Source organism: Elephas maximus, chromosome 5 (assembly GCF_024166365.1).
Source record: "Elephas maximus indicus isolate mEleMax1 chromosome 5, mEleMax1 primary haplotype, whole genome shotgun sequence".
Classification (NCBI taxonomy): Eukaryota; Metazoa; Chordata; class Mammalia; order Proboscidea; family Elephantidae; genus Elephas; species Elephas maximus.
In genome coordinates, this window is record NC_064823.1 from 81,948,725 (window position 1) to 81,962,368 (window position 13,644).

The window sequence follows — 13,644 nt, forward strand, 5'->3', positions numbered from 1 at the left end:
AATGATTCCTTCTCTAATTTTTAAGGAATTTTATCTTCTTACTCCTCCCCTCACTTTCAAATTGAAAACATGCTATTGCATTTTAAACATCCACACTTGCTGCTCATCTACGGGGAGACAAGTGCTGTTGACATGCCCGAAGAAAAGCACTGCTCAGACAGTAAGGCAGAACAGGAGCTGTTAGGAGGCCTGCCCTAGTAGGCCTGCTATTCCCAGACACTTAGCATCCTTTGTCAGAAGCCCAGGGAATGCATTTCCATAGAATATGTTAACAAAGGCATGTTCCCTCCGACTGATGTTCAGTTCAACCTCCCACTTAGAGCTGACCCTGGTGGCCATTTTCCGGCTTGCAGTGGAGTGTGGGAGGGTAGAGGAGATAATTGTGCTGCTCAGCCCGTCATTATGTGAAGCATTTTCTGCTCTTTCTTGTGCTTGAAAATTGTCTCTCTGCTTTGAAGCAAACAGTAGCTCCAGTTAGCAAGCTTGGATGCAGGTTTCCTTTTCTCTACATCATGGGTACATTTGCTGTCGTCAGATTTTCCAGTACTTTTTCCTCTGTGTCTGAAGCATGATTCCTAGTCCTGACCGTGGCCTTACTATGGGTCTTTCAGATACCACCATGGAGATATTCTTGACTTTGTAGGAGACATCAATTTTTCCTTATCACCCACTACTCATCTCTCACTGCCTCACAGCTCCATAAACACTGAGCATACCTCCATTCACGTTTTTTTCTCAGTAAAATTTACTGATTTTGCACTGCTTGTGGCTTTGGAAACTCCACAAAAATAAAAAAACAGATGAAGGAAGGAAAGAGGGGAAGGAAGAAGGAAGAAAGGAAGAAAAAAAGGAAGAAGGAAGGCAAGAGAAGGTGGGGTCTGTCTTTGGTGGAAACCCATTTCTAGTTGGAGAATTAAAATGTATATGTAAACAGTTCCTGCATTGTAATTTTCTATGTGCAATAGAAAAATCCCCATTTCCTTTGTTTGAATTCTTCCCTTTATTCGAATTCTCCTCTATGAGAAGAAAGCTATTTATTTTGAAGCCGTTGTGTCACTAATAGAACCTGATCTATGCTCAGCACATGGCAGGTGTATTTTTAATCACGCTGTCTCCCAGTTGCATCCTGGCAGGGGATAGAGTAGCAGAAGACATGAGCCAAGGCCAGATTATGTAGTACTTGATTGTCATGATAAGAAGTTTAGATTTTATCCAGAAAGCAACAGATAATTAGCCACACATATTTACTGAATACTTACTATGGGCAGTCCCTGTTCTAGGCACAGAGGATACAGCAGCGATTAAGTCAGATGGGGTCCTTACTTTTAAGGAGCTTATATTCTGGTGGAGGAAGACAGATAATAAACATAGAAGTCAGGCGGTGATGTATTATGAAGAATATAAAAGGGAGTATTTTAAAGGAGAATACCTTAGGTGGAAATGGTTGCTTTAGCTAGGGTCGTAAGATCAGGCCTTTCTGAGGTGATGTCTTAGTTATCTAGTGCTGCTATAACAAAAAGTACCACAAGAGGGTGGCTTTAACAAACAGAAATTAATTTCTCACAATTTAGGAGGCTAGAAGTCTGAAATAAGGGCAGCTGCTCTAGGGGAAGGCTTTCTCTCTCTGTTGGCTTTGGAGGAATGTCCATGCCTCTTTGAGCTTCTACTCCTGGGTGATTTTCATGTAGCTTGGCATGGGTCTTCCCTTTTCCTGCTTGCTTGTTTAATCTGTTTAATATCTCAAAAGAGATTGACTCGAGACATGTCCTACAATAATCTTGCTTCACTAACATAACAATGACAGCTCATCCCCAAATGGAATTACAACCCCAGGCATGGAAGTTAGGATTTACAACACATATTGCGGGGGGACATTCCACCCTTTGGCCCCCAAAGTTCATGTTCTTCCCATATGCAAAATACATTCACCCTATCACATCACCCCGGAAGTCTTAAATCTGCTTCATGCCCAAAATCTCATCTTCTGAACCATCTAAATCAAATATGGGTGAGACTTCAGTTGCATTCCATCCTAGGACAAAATTCCTCTTCATCTGTGAACCTGTGAAATCAAGGCTACAAGTTATCTGTTTCCAAAGTACAATGGTGGAATAGGCACATGGTAGACATATCCATAACAAATGAGAGAAATCGGAGGGAAAGAAGGGATAATGGGCACCAAGCAAGTCCAAAACCCAGCAGAACAATTTATATTAGCTCTCAAGGCTTAAAAATAATCCTCTGTTCTTTGGGCCCACCTGAGCACCTGTGTCCCTTCTTCCAGACTATGGGTGTTGGCCACATCCTCTGGATTCTGGGTAGAGGCTCCTCCGCTTTGGGCTTCAGCTCTGCATTCCAGGCTCACTAGGATGGCAACTCTGCTACCTTGGCTTTAGAAAGCCCCATTCTTCTAGTCCATCTGAGGGACGGCCCCATCCCCTCAGCCCCAGCAAGCCCCAGTCTTCTGCCCCTTGGTCATGGTAGCCCCATCCCTACAGCTTTGGGCATTGGCCCCACACTCTGGAACTGAATTGGTGATCGGACTCTTTTAAACCTAGGAGGCTGTGACTCCACCCTTTGGAACTGATGCAGCCCTGCTTCCCATGCTCCTTTTAACAGTTCTGCTGATCTCTGAGCTGCTCCAGGGATGGTCTTTTTCTTTCCCTGGAGCACAGCAGATGTAGCTCCTTTGTCCTGTTTCCTGCCTGTAGAATTCCAAGCAACAGACAGCGTTCTTTCTTTTTTTTCCTGTCCCCTTCAGTCTAAGCTGATGGATTTTCTGTTGTGGTAGTTGGTTAGATTCACCAGTTATAGGCTTAATTTCTTTAACAAGGTTGTGTAGCCACATCCTTGTTGAAAATTCTAGGACATGTGTCTTTAGTTTGTACAACAGAATTTTCCAAATCTTCAAGTTTTATTTTTATTTTGCACAGCTCATTTTTAAGCCCATCTCTTTCCTCTCACATTTTGTCATAAGCAGTGAGGAGAAACTGTGTGGCTCTTTTAAGATCTTGCTTAGAAATCTCTTCAGCCAAATATTCAACCTCATCACTTACAAGTTCTACCTTCCACCAAACATTTGAACATAATTCAGACAACTTCTTTGCCCCTGAAAAAAAAGCATCACCCTTCCTACACTGTTGAATCACATGTTCACCATTTCCTTTTAAAGCCTCACCAGAAGCACATTTAATGGCCACATTTCTAGAAACTTCTGTTGCTGGTGCCATATGTATTCTCTAAGGTGACAGAGATTTTCTCTATAACTCTCCTAACTTCCTTCTTAGCCCTCATCCAAATTGCCTTTGACATCATAATTCTACCAACAGTCTCTTCAAGGTAATCTAGGCTTTTACTGTTAGGTACCTTAAAACTCTTCCAGCCTCTAACCCTTAACCAATTCTAAAACCACTTCCACATTGTAGGTATTTGTTAGAGCAGCACCCCACTCTTTCTGTCTTAGTTATCTAGTGCTATTGCAACAGAAACACCACAAGTGGGTGGCTTTAACAAACAGAAATTTATTTTCTGACAATTTAGGAGGCCACAAGTCCAAAATCAGGGCACTGGCTCCAGGGGAAAATTTTCTCTCTCTGTCGGCTCTTGAGGAAGATCTTTGTGTCTTCTGATTTTCTGCTCCTGGGCGATCTTTATGTGGCTTGGCCTGTGTCTTCCTCCACTTCTGTTTGCTTGTTTAATCTCTTTTATATCTCAAAAGAGACTGACTCAAGATACCCCCTATACTAATCTTGCCTAATTAACAAAGACAGCTCATTCACAAATGGAATTATAACCACAGGTGCAGAGGTTAGGATTTACAATACATCTTTCTGAAGGACACAATTTAATCAATAACAGCTGGTGGTGACATTTGAGTTGAGAAATAACAAATTGGAAGAAAGAAGCCATGCACTGATAAGGGGTGGGGAGGGATGGGGGCAGGGTGGGGCAATGCAGAGCATTCCAAGCACAAGGAACAGCAAATACAAAAGAACCTGAGATGGAAACAAGTTTGGCTTTTTCAGGGAGAAAAAAGAGGGCAGAGGGTTGAAGCGTGGTGGCTGGGAATAGAAGTGGAGAAGATACATTTGGAAAGTTTAGATGGTGTCCAGTTCTTTTAGGGCTTTGAAAGGCATGGTAAGAATTGTGGATATTTCTGTTGATTTAGTAGGAAACTTTGGAACATTTTAAGCAAGATAGCAAATCTAATTTACATTTTCAAAGAATATTCCAATAGTCGCCTGGAGGATAGAGTACCGTGGCACAAGAATAGAAACAGGGGGATCAGTAAGAGGATGTTGCAGTCCAGGGGAGAGATTAGAGTAACTGTGGAGATGGTTATTCAGGCTGTATACAAGATTTATTTAAGCAGTAGAGGTGACAGGACTTACTGAGGGATTTGATATGGAGTTTTATGGAAAAATAGCAATCAAAGATGGTTTCTAGGCCTTGGTTTGGGCAACTAAATGGCTGGTGATACCATTACTGAGATTGGAATTGAACAGCATAAGGAGGAATTGGGGGTGGGGGTTTGGAATTAACGGCCAGATTAATGAAGGGGTGCCTATTACACATCTCCACCACCTATCTATCAGTTTGTTGTACTGTGGGGACTTGCATGTTGCTAGGATGCTGGAAGCTATGCCCTCAGTATTTCAAATACCGGCAGGGTCACCCAGGGTGAACAGGTTTCAGAGGAGCTTCCAGACTAAGACAGGCTAGAAAAAAAGCCTGGCAGTCTACTTCTGAAAATTAGCCAGTGAAAACCTAATGGATCACAAAGGAATATTGTTCAATATAGTGCTGAAAGATGAGTGCCCTCAGTTGGAAGGCACTCAAAATGCACAGTGACCACAACAATGAACATGAGCATACCAACAATTATGAAGGTGATGCAGGAATGGGCAATGTTTCTTTCTGTTATATGTAAGGTTGCCATGAGTTGAAGCTGAATCAGTGGCAACTAATGACAGCAACATTTTATTCTAAGTAGAAACATCAATTAGGAAGTTGGTTATAAAGGTCTCGAGTTCTCAGTTGGGGATGAAACTTATGTTACTTGCTTATAGACTGTACTTGGGCTGGGACTGAATAACCTAGGGGAAGAGTGTAGTCACACAGAGAAGAGGACTAAGGACAGAGACCAGGTCTCATGGAGAAAGGGGAAGAAAGTGTCATGGGAGGTTAGAGAAGAAAATGTTTGTGGAGCAGGCAATGGCCAACCATGTAAAAGCTGCTGAGAGATTGAGGAAGAGCAGGAAGAAATATTGATTATTGGCTTTGAAAAGATACATTATGCATTGTCTTAAGTGCTAATTCTGAGGGCAAAATCCTGAATGGTTTGGGGAGAGAATGGGAAATGAAGAAACGGAGGTCGTAAGTTTCAAACAGATTTGCTGTAAAAAGGAACTGGGAAATGGGGTGGTAGCTAGAACAGTATTTGAGACTCAGGGGTTAGAGACACAACCTGGTAGTGGAACAAGGGCAGATTCTATGAGCAATAGAATTTCTTGTTCAGGGAAGGCAGAGAGTAGAGTTGGTCTCAGTGATATTTACCCAACAGTCAAGAAATAGGGCACCACTTGCTCTACTTGACTAGCTTGGAATGGAGATTTTTGTGCTTTTAATTTTCCATTTCTTTACAAGTTGAAGAATAGATCCTGATTGGGCTTGGAAGACAGTGTTGGTTGCCTACTCAGAAGCCATTCCATACGTCTTTTTTGCTAATGGAACCCCATTTTTTTTTAAGCTACAGTGTACCCAGCCCCATAATTTATCTAAACCAATCATAACAACCTTTCACCCCTTTGCAAATGATTGGTCTGGCCTTAGCATTTTACTTTCATTCTAGTCAATGAGCTAGAGTTGCTATGAGTGGAAACTGACTTAATGGCAATGAGTTTGGTTTTCTCTTGGTTTTAGCCAATGAACTGTAAAGCAAAGGCTGACTTTCATGATAAGAGAGAGAAAGTTGAGAAGAAAACTTAGTTGCCTCCTCTTTTCTGCTTTGAATGCTACCATGTGAGGTGTGATACTTGAAACTGTAGTAGCCATTTTGCAATCAGGAAACAGTAAGTAGAGAATGAAAAGCAGCAAAGTCAAGATGGTGGTGTGAAAAAACACGAAGGCCCTGGGTCCCTGATGACATTAATGGGCCACTGAGACAACCCCTGTCCATCAGGTTTCCCAGAAGGGAACTTAACCTCATTTCTATACATACTCCCACAGCACAAGGAATTCTAAGGAGTGATTACATAACGGTGACTCAATGTTTGACTGGCACAGAGTCCAGTGAGTACTTACAATTAATAAGACATGAGGACAGAATCCACACATAATAAGCAGTGAAGCACATCCAGGGTATGAGTGAGACCTAGGATCATTTAATCTAATCTTAGAGGGTCTTTGTATTATGTATGAATCCTCAGTGAATGAACAGAAGAATTATGGAAGACATTTTTACCATGGGTGAAGAGCAGTCTGAGAGGTAGGCAGAGTAGTCTATTCCAAGACCACTGGCCATGAATTTTTAGCCTGCCAGCCTGCCCTATAAATTTCAAACCTGTCAGCCCCCAAAACTCCACAATTGCATGAGCCAATTACCTAAAATAAAGCTCGCTCTCTATTTTATGTAAATATATACATATACATAAAATATATACATGTACATACACATGTTGTTAGGTGGCTCCGAATTGGTTCCAACTCATAGCGAACCCATGCACAAGAGAACAAAACACTACCCTGTCCTGTGCCAGCTTCACAATTGTTGCTATGCTTCAGCCACTGTGTCAATCCATCTTGTTGTGGGTCTTCCTCTCTTTCGCTGACCTTTGCTTTATGATGTCCTTCTCCAGGGACTAATCCCTCCTGATAATGGGTCCAAAGTATGTGAGAGGTATTCTCATCATCCTTGCTTCTAAGGAGCATTCTGGCTGCACTTTTTCTAAGACAGATTTGTTGGTTCTTTTGGCAGTCCATGGTATATTAAATATTCTTTTCCAATACCACAATTCAAAGGCGTCAATTCTTCTTTGGTCTTCCTTCTTCATTGTCTAGCTTTTGCATGCATATGAGGTGATTGAAAACACCATGGCTTGGGTCAGGTGCACCTTATTCCGTAAGGTGACATCTTTGCTTTTCAACACTTCAAAGAGGTCTTTTGAAGCTGATTTACCCAATGCAATTCATCTTTTGATTTCTTGATTGCTGCTTCCATGGGTGTTGATTGTGGATCCAAGTAAAATGAAATCCTTGACAATCTCAATCTTTTCTCTCTTTATTATAATGTTGCTTATTGGTCCGGTTGTGAGGACTTCTGTTTTCTTTATGTTGAGGTGTAATCCATACTGAAGGCTGTGGTCTTTGATCTTCATCAGTAAGTGCTTCAAGTCCTCTTCACTTGCAGCAAGCAAGGCTGTGTCATCTGCATAATGCAGGTTGTTAATGAGTCTTCCTCCAATCCTGATGGCCCATTCTTCATATAGTCCAGCTTCTTGGATTATTTGCTCAGCATACCGGTTGAATAGGTATCATGAAAGGATACAATCCTGAAGCATACCTTTCCTGGCTTTAAACCATGCAGTATCCCCTTGTTCTTGATCCATGTACAGGTTTCTCATGAGCACAATCAAGTGTGCTGGAATTCCTGTTCTCCACAATGTTATCCGTAGCTTGGTATGATCCACACAGTCAAATGCCTTTACATAGTCAATAAAACATAGGTAAACATCTTTATGGTACTTTCTGCTTTCAGCCAGGATCTCTCTGACATCAGCAATGATAACCCTGGTTCCACATCCTCTTCTAAATCCAGCTTGAATTTCTGGCAGTTCCCTGTAGATATACTGTTGCAGCTGTTTTTGAATGCTCTTCAGCAAAATTTTGCTTGCATGTGATAGTAATGATATTGTTTGATAACTTCTGCATTTGGTTGGATCACCTTTCTTGGGAATAGGCATAAATATGGATCTCTTCCACTTGGTTGGGCAGGCAGCTGTCTTCCAAATTTCTTGGCATAGACGAGTGAATATTTCCAGAGCTGCATCCGTTTGTTGAAACATCTCAATTGGTATTCCATCAATTGCCAGAGCCTTGTTTTTCACCAATGCCTTCAGAGCAGCTTGGACTTCTTCCTTCAGTACCATCAGTTCTTGATCATATGTTACCTCCTGAAATGGTTGAACAACCACCAATTCTTTTTGGTATAGTGACTCTGTGTATTCCTTCCATCTTATTTTGATGCTTCCTGTGTCGTTTCATATTTTCCCAGTAGAATCCTACAGTATTACAACCCGAGGCTTGAATTTTTTCTTCAGTTCTTTCAGCTTGAGAAATGCTGAATGTGTTCTTCCCTTTTGGTTTTCTATCTCCAGGTCTCTGCACATGTCATCATAATACTGTACTTTGTATTCTCGAGCTGCCCTTTGAAATCTTCTGTTCAGCTCTTTTACTCCATCGTTTTTTCCTTTTGCTTTAGCTACTTGATGTTCAAGAGCAAGTTTCAGAGCCTCTTCTGACACACATTTAGGTTTTTTTTTTCTCTCCTGTCTTTTTAATGACCTCTTGCTTTCTTCATGTATGCTGTCCTTGATTTTATTCCACAGTTCATCTAGTCTTTGGTCATTAGTGTTCAACATGTCAAATTTATTCTTGAGATGGTCTTTAAATTCAGGTGGGATATACTCAAGATCGCACATTGGCTCTTGTGGACTTGTTCTCATTTTCTTCAGTTTCAACTTGACCTTGCATATAAGTGATGGTCTGATCTGCAGTAGGCCCCTGGCCTTGTTCTGACTGATGAGGAACTTTTCCCTTGTCTCTTCCCACAGATGTAGTCAATTTGATTCCCATGTATTTCATCTGGTGAGGGCCATGTGTATAGTCGCCATTTATGTTGGCGAAAAAATGTATTTGCAATGAAGAAATCGTTGGTCTTACAAAATTCTATCATGTCGTCTCTGGCATTATTTCTATCACCAAGGCTATATTTTCCAACCACTGATCCTTTTTCTTTGTTTCCAGCTTTTGCATTCCAGTCTCCAGTAATTAGTGCATCCTGATTGCATATTCAATCAATTTCAGAGTGCAGATGTTGGTAAAAATCTTCAATTTCTTCATCTTTGACCTCAGTGGTTGGTGTATAAATTTAAATAATAGACACAGTAACTGGTATTCCTTGTAGGTATATGGATATTATCCTATCATTGACAGTTCAGTACTTCAGGATAGATCTTGAAATGTTCTTTTTGATGATGAAAGCAACACCATTCCTCTTCAAGTTGTCATTCCTGGAGTAGTAGATCATATTCTCATCTGATTAAAAATGACCAATACCAGTCCATTTCAGCTTACTAATGCCTAGGATACTGATCTGTATGTGTTTCATTTCATTTTTGATGGTTTTCTATTTTCCTAGATTCATACTTGTACATTCCATGTTCTGATTATTAACGAATGCAGCTGTTTCATCTCATTGTGAGTTGTGCCACATCAGCAAATGAAGGTCCTGAAAACTTGACTCCATTCATGTCATTAAGGCTGACTCAAAGGAGGCAGCTCTTCCCCAGTCGCATTTTGAGTGCCTTCCATCCTGAGGGGCTCATCCTCTGACACTGTATCAGACAGTGTTCCACTTCTATTCATAAGGTTTTCACTGGCTAATTCTCTTCAGAAGTAGACCACTAGATCCTTCTTTCTAGCCTTTCTTAGCCTGGAAGCTCAGCTGATACCTGTCTACTATACTTGACCCTGCTGGCATTTGAATACCAGTGGCATAGCTCCCAGCATCACAGCAACACACAAGCCCCCAGAGTATGACAAACTGACGGACCCATGGGGGACATATACCTACACACACACACACACACACACACATCTCATATAACATAAAGAAAACAAAGATCCTCACAAGTCGGCCAATAAGCAACATCATGACAAATGGAGAAAATATTGGAGTTGTTAAAGATTTCATTTAACTTGAATCCACAATCAATACCCACGGAAGCAGCAGTCAAGAAATCAAATGACATATTTCTAGGGTGCGCCTGACCCAAGCCATGATATTTCCCATCACCTCTTATGCATGCAAAAGCTGGACAGTCAATAACAAGACCAAAGAAGAATTGATGCATTTGAATTATGGTATTGGTGGAGAACAGTGAATATACCATGGACTGCCAGAAGAGCAAACAAATCTGTCTTAGAAGTACAGCCAGCGTGCTCCTTAGAACAAGGATGGTGAGACCATGTCTCACATACTTTAGACATGTTATCAGGTGGGTTCAGTCCCTGCAGAGGGGCATCATCCTTGGTAAGGTAGAGGGTCAGCAAAAAAGAGGAAGACACTCAATGAGATGGATTGACATAATGTCTGCAACAATGGGTTCAAACATAGCAACAGTTGTGAAGATAGTGTAGGACCAGGCAGTGTTTTGTTCTGTTGTTCAATGGCACCTAACATGAACAACAACAACAATATATTATCCTATTCTATTATTTGAAGCCCTGGTGACACAACAGTTCAGTGCTCAGCTGCTAACAAAATCTTTGGTGGTTCAAGCCCACCCAGCAGCTCTCCAGAAGAAGAACCTAGCTAGACCTGGTTATCTGCTCCCATATAGATTTCTGCCTAGGAAACTCTATGGGGCAGTTCTACTCTGTTATACGGGGTTGCTATGAGTCAGAATTGACTCAATGCCCAACAACATATTATATTATGTTACGTTATATCTTACTGGTTCTTTTTCTCTAAAGAACCTGGACTGGTAAGCCTATATTTCTCTCCTACTTACTAGCATTTTTTAACTTGAAGAGAAAGGGTTGGGGTTATATCTGCCACAAGGGGTGGGTGCATGAAACTGTGTTGAGTATGATCCATGTCATTTATTAGAGGAAAAAAGGTGGTAAATTGTTATTCTAATGGATATATTCTTTCTTTCAGCTAAACTCTCTTTGTATGCAGAGCTACCTTTCTACCTACTTCATCTATGTATGTACCTCTCGGTCAGAAACCAGAATATCAAACACTCAAACTTCTCCCTTGAAGCCCCTCTCCCATGAGAACCCCAAGGGAAATATATGCACAGAGGGCGAGGTCATACAAAATAACATTTACTGGACTTGGATAGCTTGGATGTTAGCTCTTCAATGAGGAACCCCAGTTACAAGATTGGACTGGCTCCCATGACTCCTGTTTGCCTAGCCTGGGGCTTAGAACTGGAGAAAGCTAAATCCCTTCCCTCTCAGCGTAGACCCAAATTTAGGCTCTAATGGTGAGAGAAATTCAGTTCAAGGAGAAACAAGTTGGCTGGCAAGAAGGAAGCAGTATGTAGCTTATTTGTATACTCCTTGGAATTGAAGTGATTTGGGGAAGGACTAGGATTTACTTTACCTTCTCTTCACCCACAGAATTCTCATGAAAATCCAGAGAGGTCTGGGATTAGTGCTCAGCTCTGCTTCTGCCTTTTTATGTGAATTGGGTTACTCCTTTAATTGGTTCCTTGTCTGGGTCCCTAAAAGGTGGAATTAATAGTAACCCATACTAAAGCAGAACCATGAGAAAATCATGTTTGCCGTGCTTTGTAGCTGACAGATGTGCTATTAAAATATGGTATATATGTATTTTTTTTTTTTACTGAGAAATTGTGTATTTAACCAAAGTACAAAATGAATATAAAAAGTGCACTTTAGATAAGGGAGAGAGGAAAGAGAGCCAGAAATTGTTAGAAAGTAGCCAAGGGGAGACAAAAATATAGGAGAAGAGAATATAAGGAAATTTGGAATTGAGGCACAAAAAGTACATTTTTCCTAAATTAAATTATAATATAGGTAATGAAATAATATACATACAGTGCTTGGCTCAGTGTTGGCTTTCAGTCCTCTTAAACTTTAGATAAGGGAGCAGATGATCTTTTGTTGTCCCTTCAACTTAAGTCTCCTGGGTTCAATGAAGGGGGATAAAAATAATCTAATAATAATAATAGTCATCATATATAGAGGGCTTATGTTGTGTCAAATACTGCATACACCCACTCCTCACTTATTGGCATAGTAAGGTTCCAAAGAGCAGGTCATTATGTGAAAATCAACATTATGCAAAAATGGAGGATGGCTGCATTAGATCACAAAATGGAGGAAGACTACATCACTACATAACTGCCAATTATTACATAACTGCCAAACCACCGAGAATCATGGCCTAGCCAAGTTGATATATAACCTTAACCGTCTCAGCTAGCATTACTCTTGCCTCACACCTTGGTGTTTGTTATTGCCAGATGTACATCATTAATGCACAAAATAGCTGGGTAGTAGATTTTTGCTGTTGTAACAGGAAAACATCAGATAGGAAGATAGTGGGTAAGTGAGGAGTGGATATATATGTTATTCACCATTCTTATAATAACTCTGTAAAGCAGGTGTTATCTTTCTTATTTTATAGATGTGGAAATTGAGTCTCAGAGAAGCTAAGTAATTTGCCTAGGGTCACACGGCCAGTAAGGTGGTAGATAGAAATCCACTTATGTCTGATCCATTCCCCTGACCAACCTGGAGCTACAACCTATGGCCATGCAGGAATGGCAGACCTGATCTTGAAGAAGAATAACTTTAACAACTGAGAGTGAAGCCTCCAAGTCTCTCAGGCTGCCTTCTCTTTGATTTCTCTGTTTAGATTCACAATCAGTCAGGGCTCTGCGTCTCATTCCAGCCCTTGTGATGGAAGGAACAAAGCTTGAGTAATAGGAGATTTTGGTAAGCGCTTCGCTGTAAATCTTTTCTGAGATATCAAATGAAAATATCAGACTCTTTGGAAGTGTTATTGGATATGTCAATAAGCAGAGAAAATGGCCAATATTCTGTTTCTAGCATAAACCTATTCCCAGAAAGTGTTGGCCTTTCTTCCTTCCTTCCTTCCTCTTTCCCTTCCGTCTGTCCTCCATTCCTTCCTGGCATTTTGTTTGGGGAAAGGATACCCAGGATTACACTTTTTAGGTTTATCAGACCAGCAATACTTTGATTTAGGGTATCCTGGAAAGGGAATTGCTTTTATAACAAAGCCAGCTATGTATAAACAAATCACTGTGGCCATGGTGGCTTACTAGCCAAGTTGGCAGTGATCTTTTTCATCTTAATAGTAGAATGTAACAGTTGAGAGCACTTGTTCTGCCACTTACTAGCTCAGAGATGATGAGAAAACTATGCCTCTTTCAAGTCTTATTTTCCACAACCATTGTTGTGAGTGGTTATTGTCGAGTAGATTCTGAGTCATGGAGACTCCATGGGTGCAGAGTAGAACTGCTCTATAGAGTTTTCAAGGTTGTGACATTTTGGAAGCAGATCACCAGGCCTGTCTTCAGAGGCACCTATGGATGGGTTAGAACCACCGGCCTTTTGGCTAGTAGTCGAGTGCTTAACCATTTGTGCCACCCAGTAAGAGAATTATACTACTTTTTTGCCGAGGTTGCTCTAGGAATCAAGTAAAATAACTTATATGAAGCACTTACAGAGTACGTAGTAAGCACTCATTTATTTGAAGATATTATTATTACGATAATAAGGCATTGCAACTTGTTATTTATGTAGATTAATTCAGGTACAAAGTAGCTTGTGTTCAATGGCATTTTTCAGACTACAGCTTGCTTG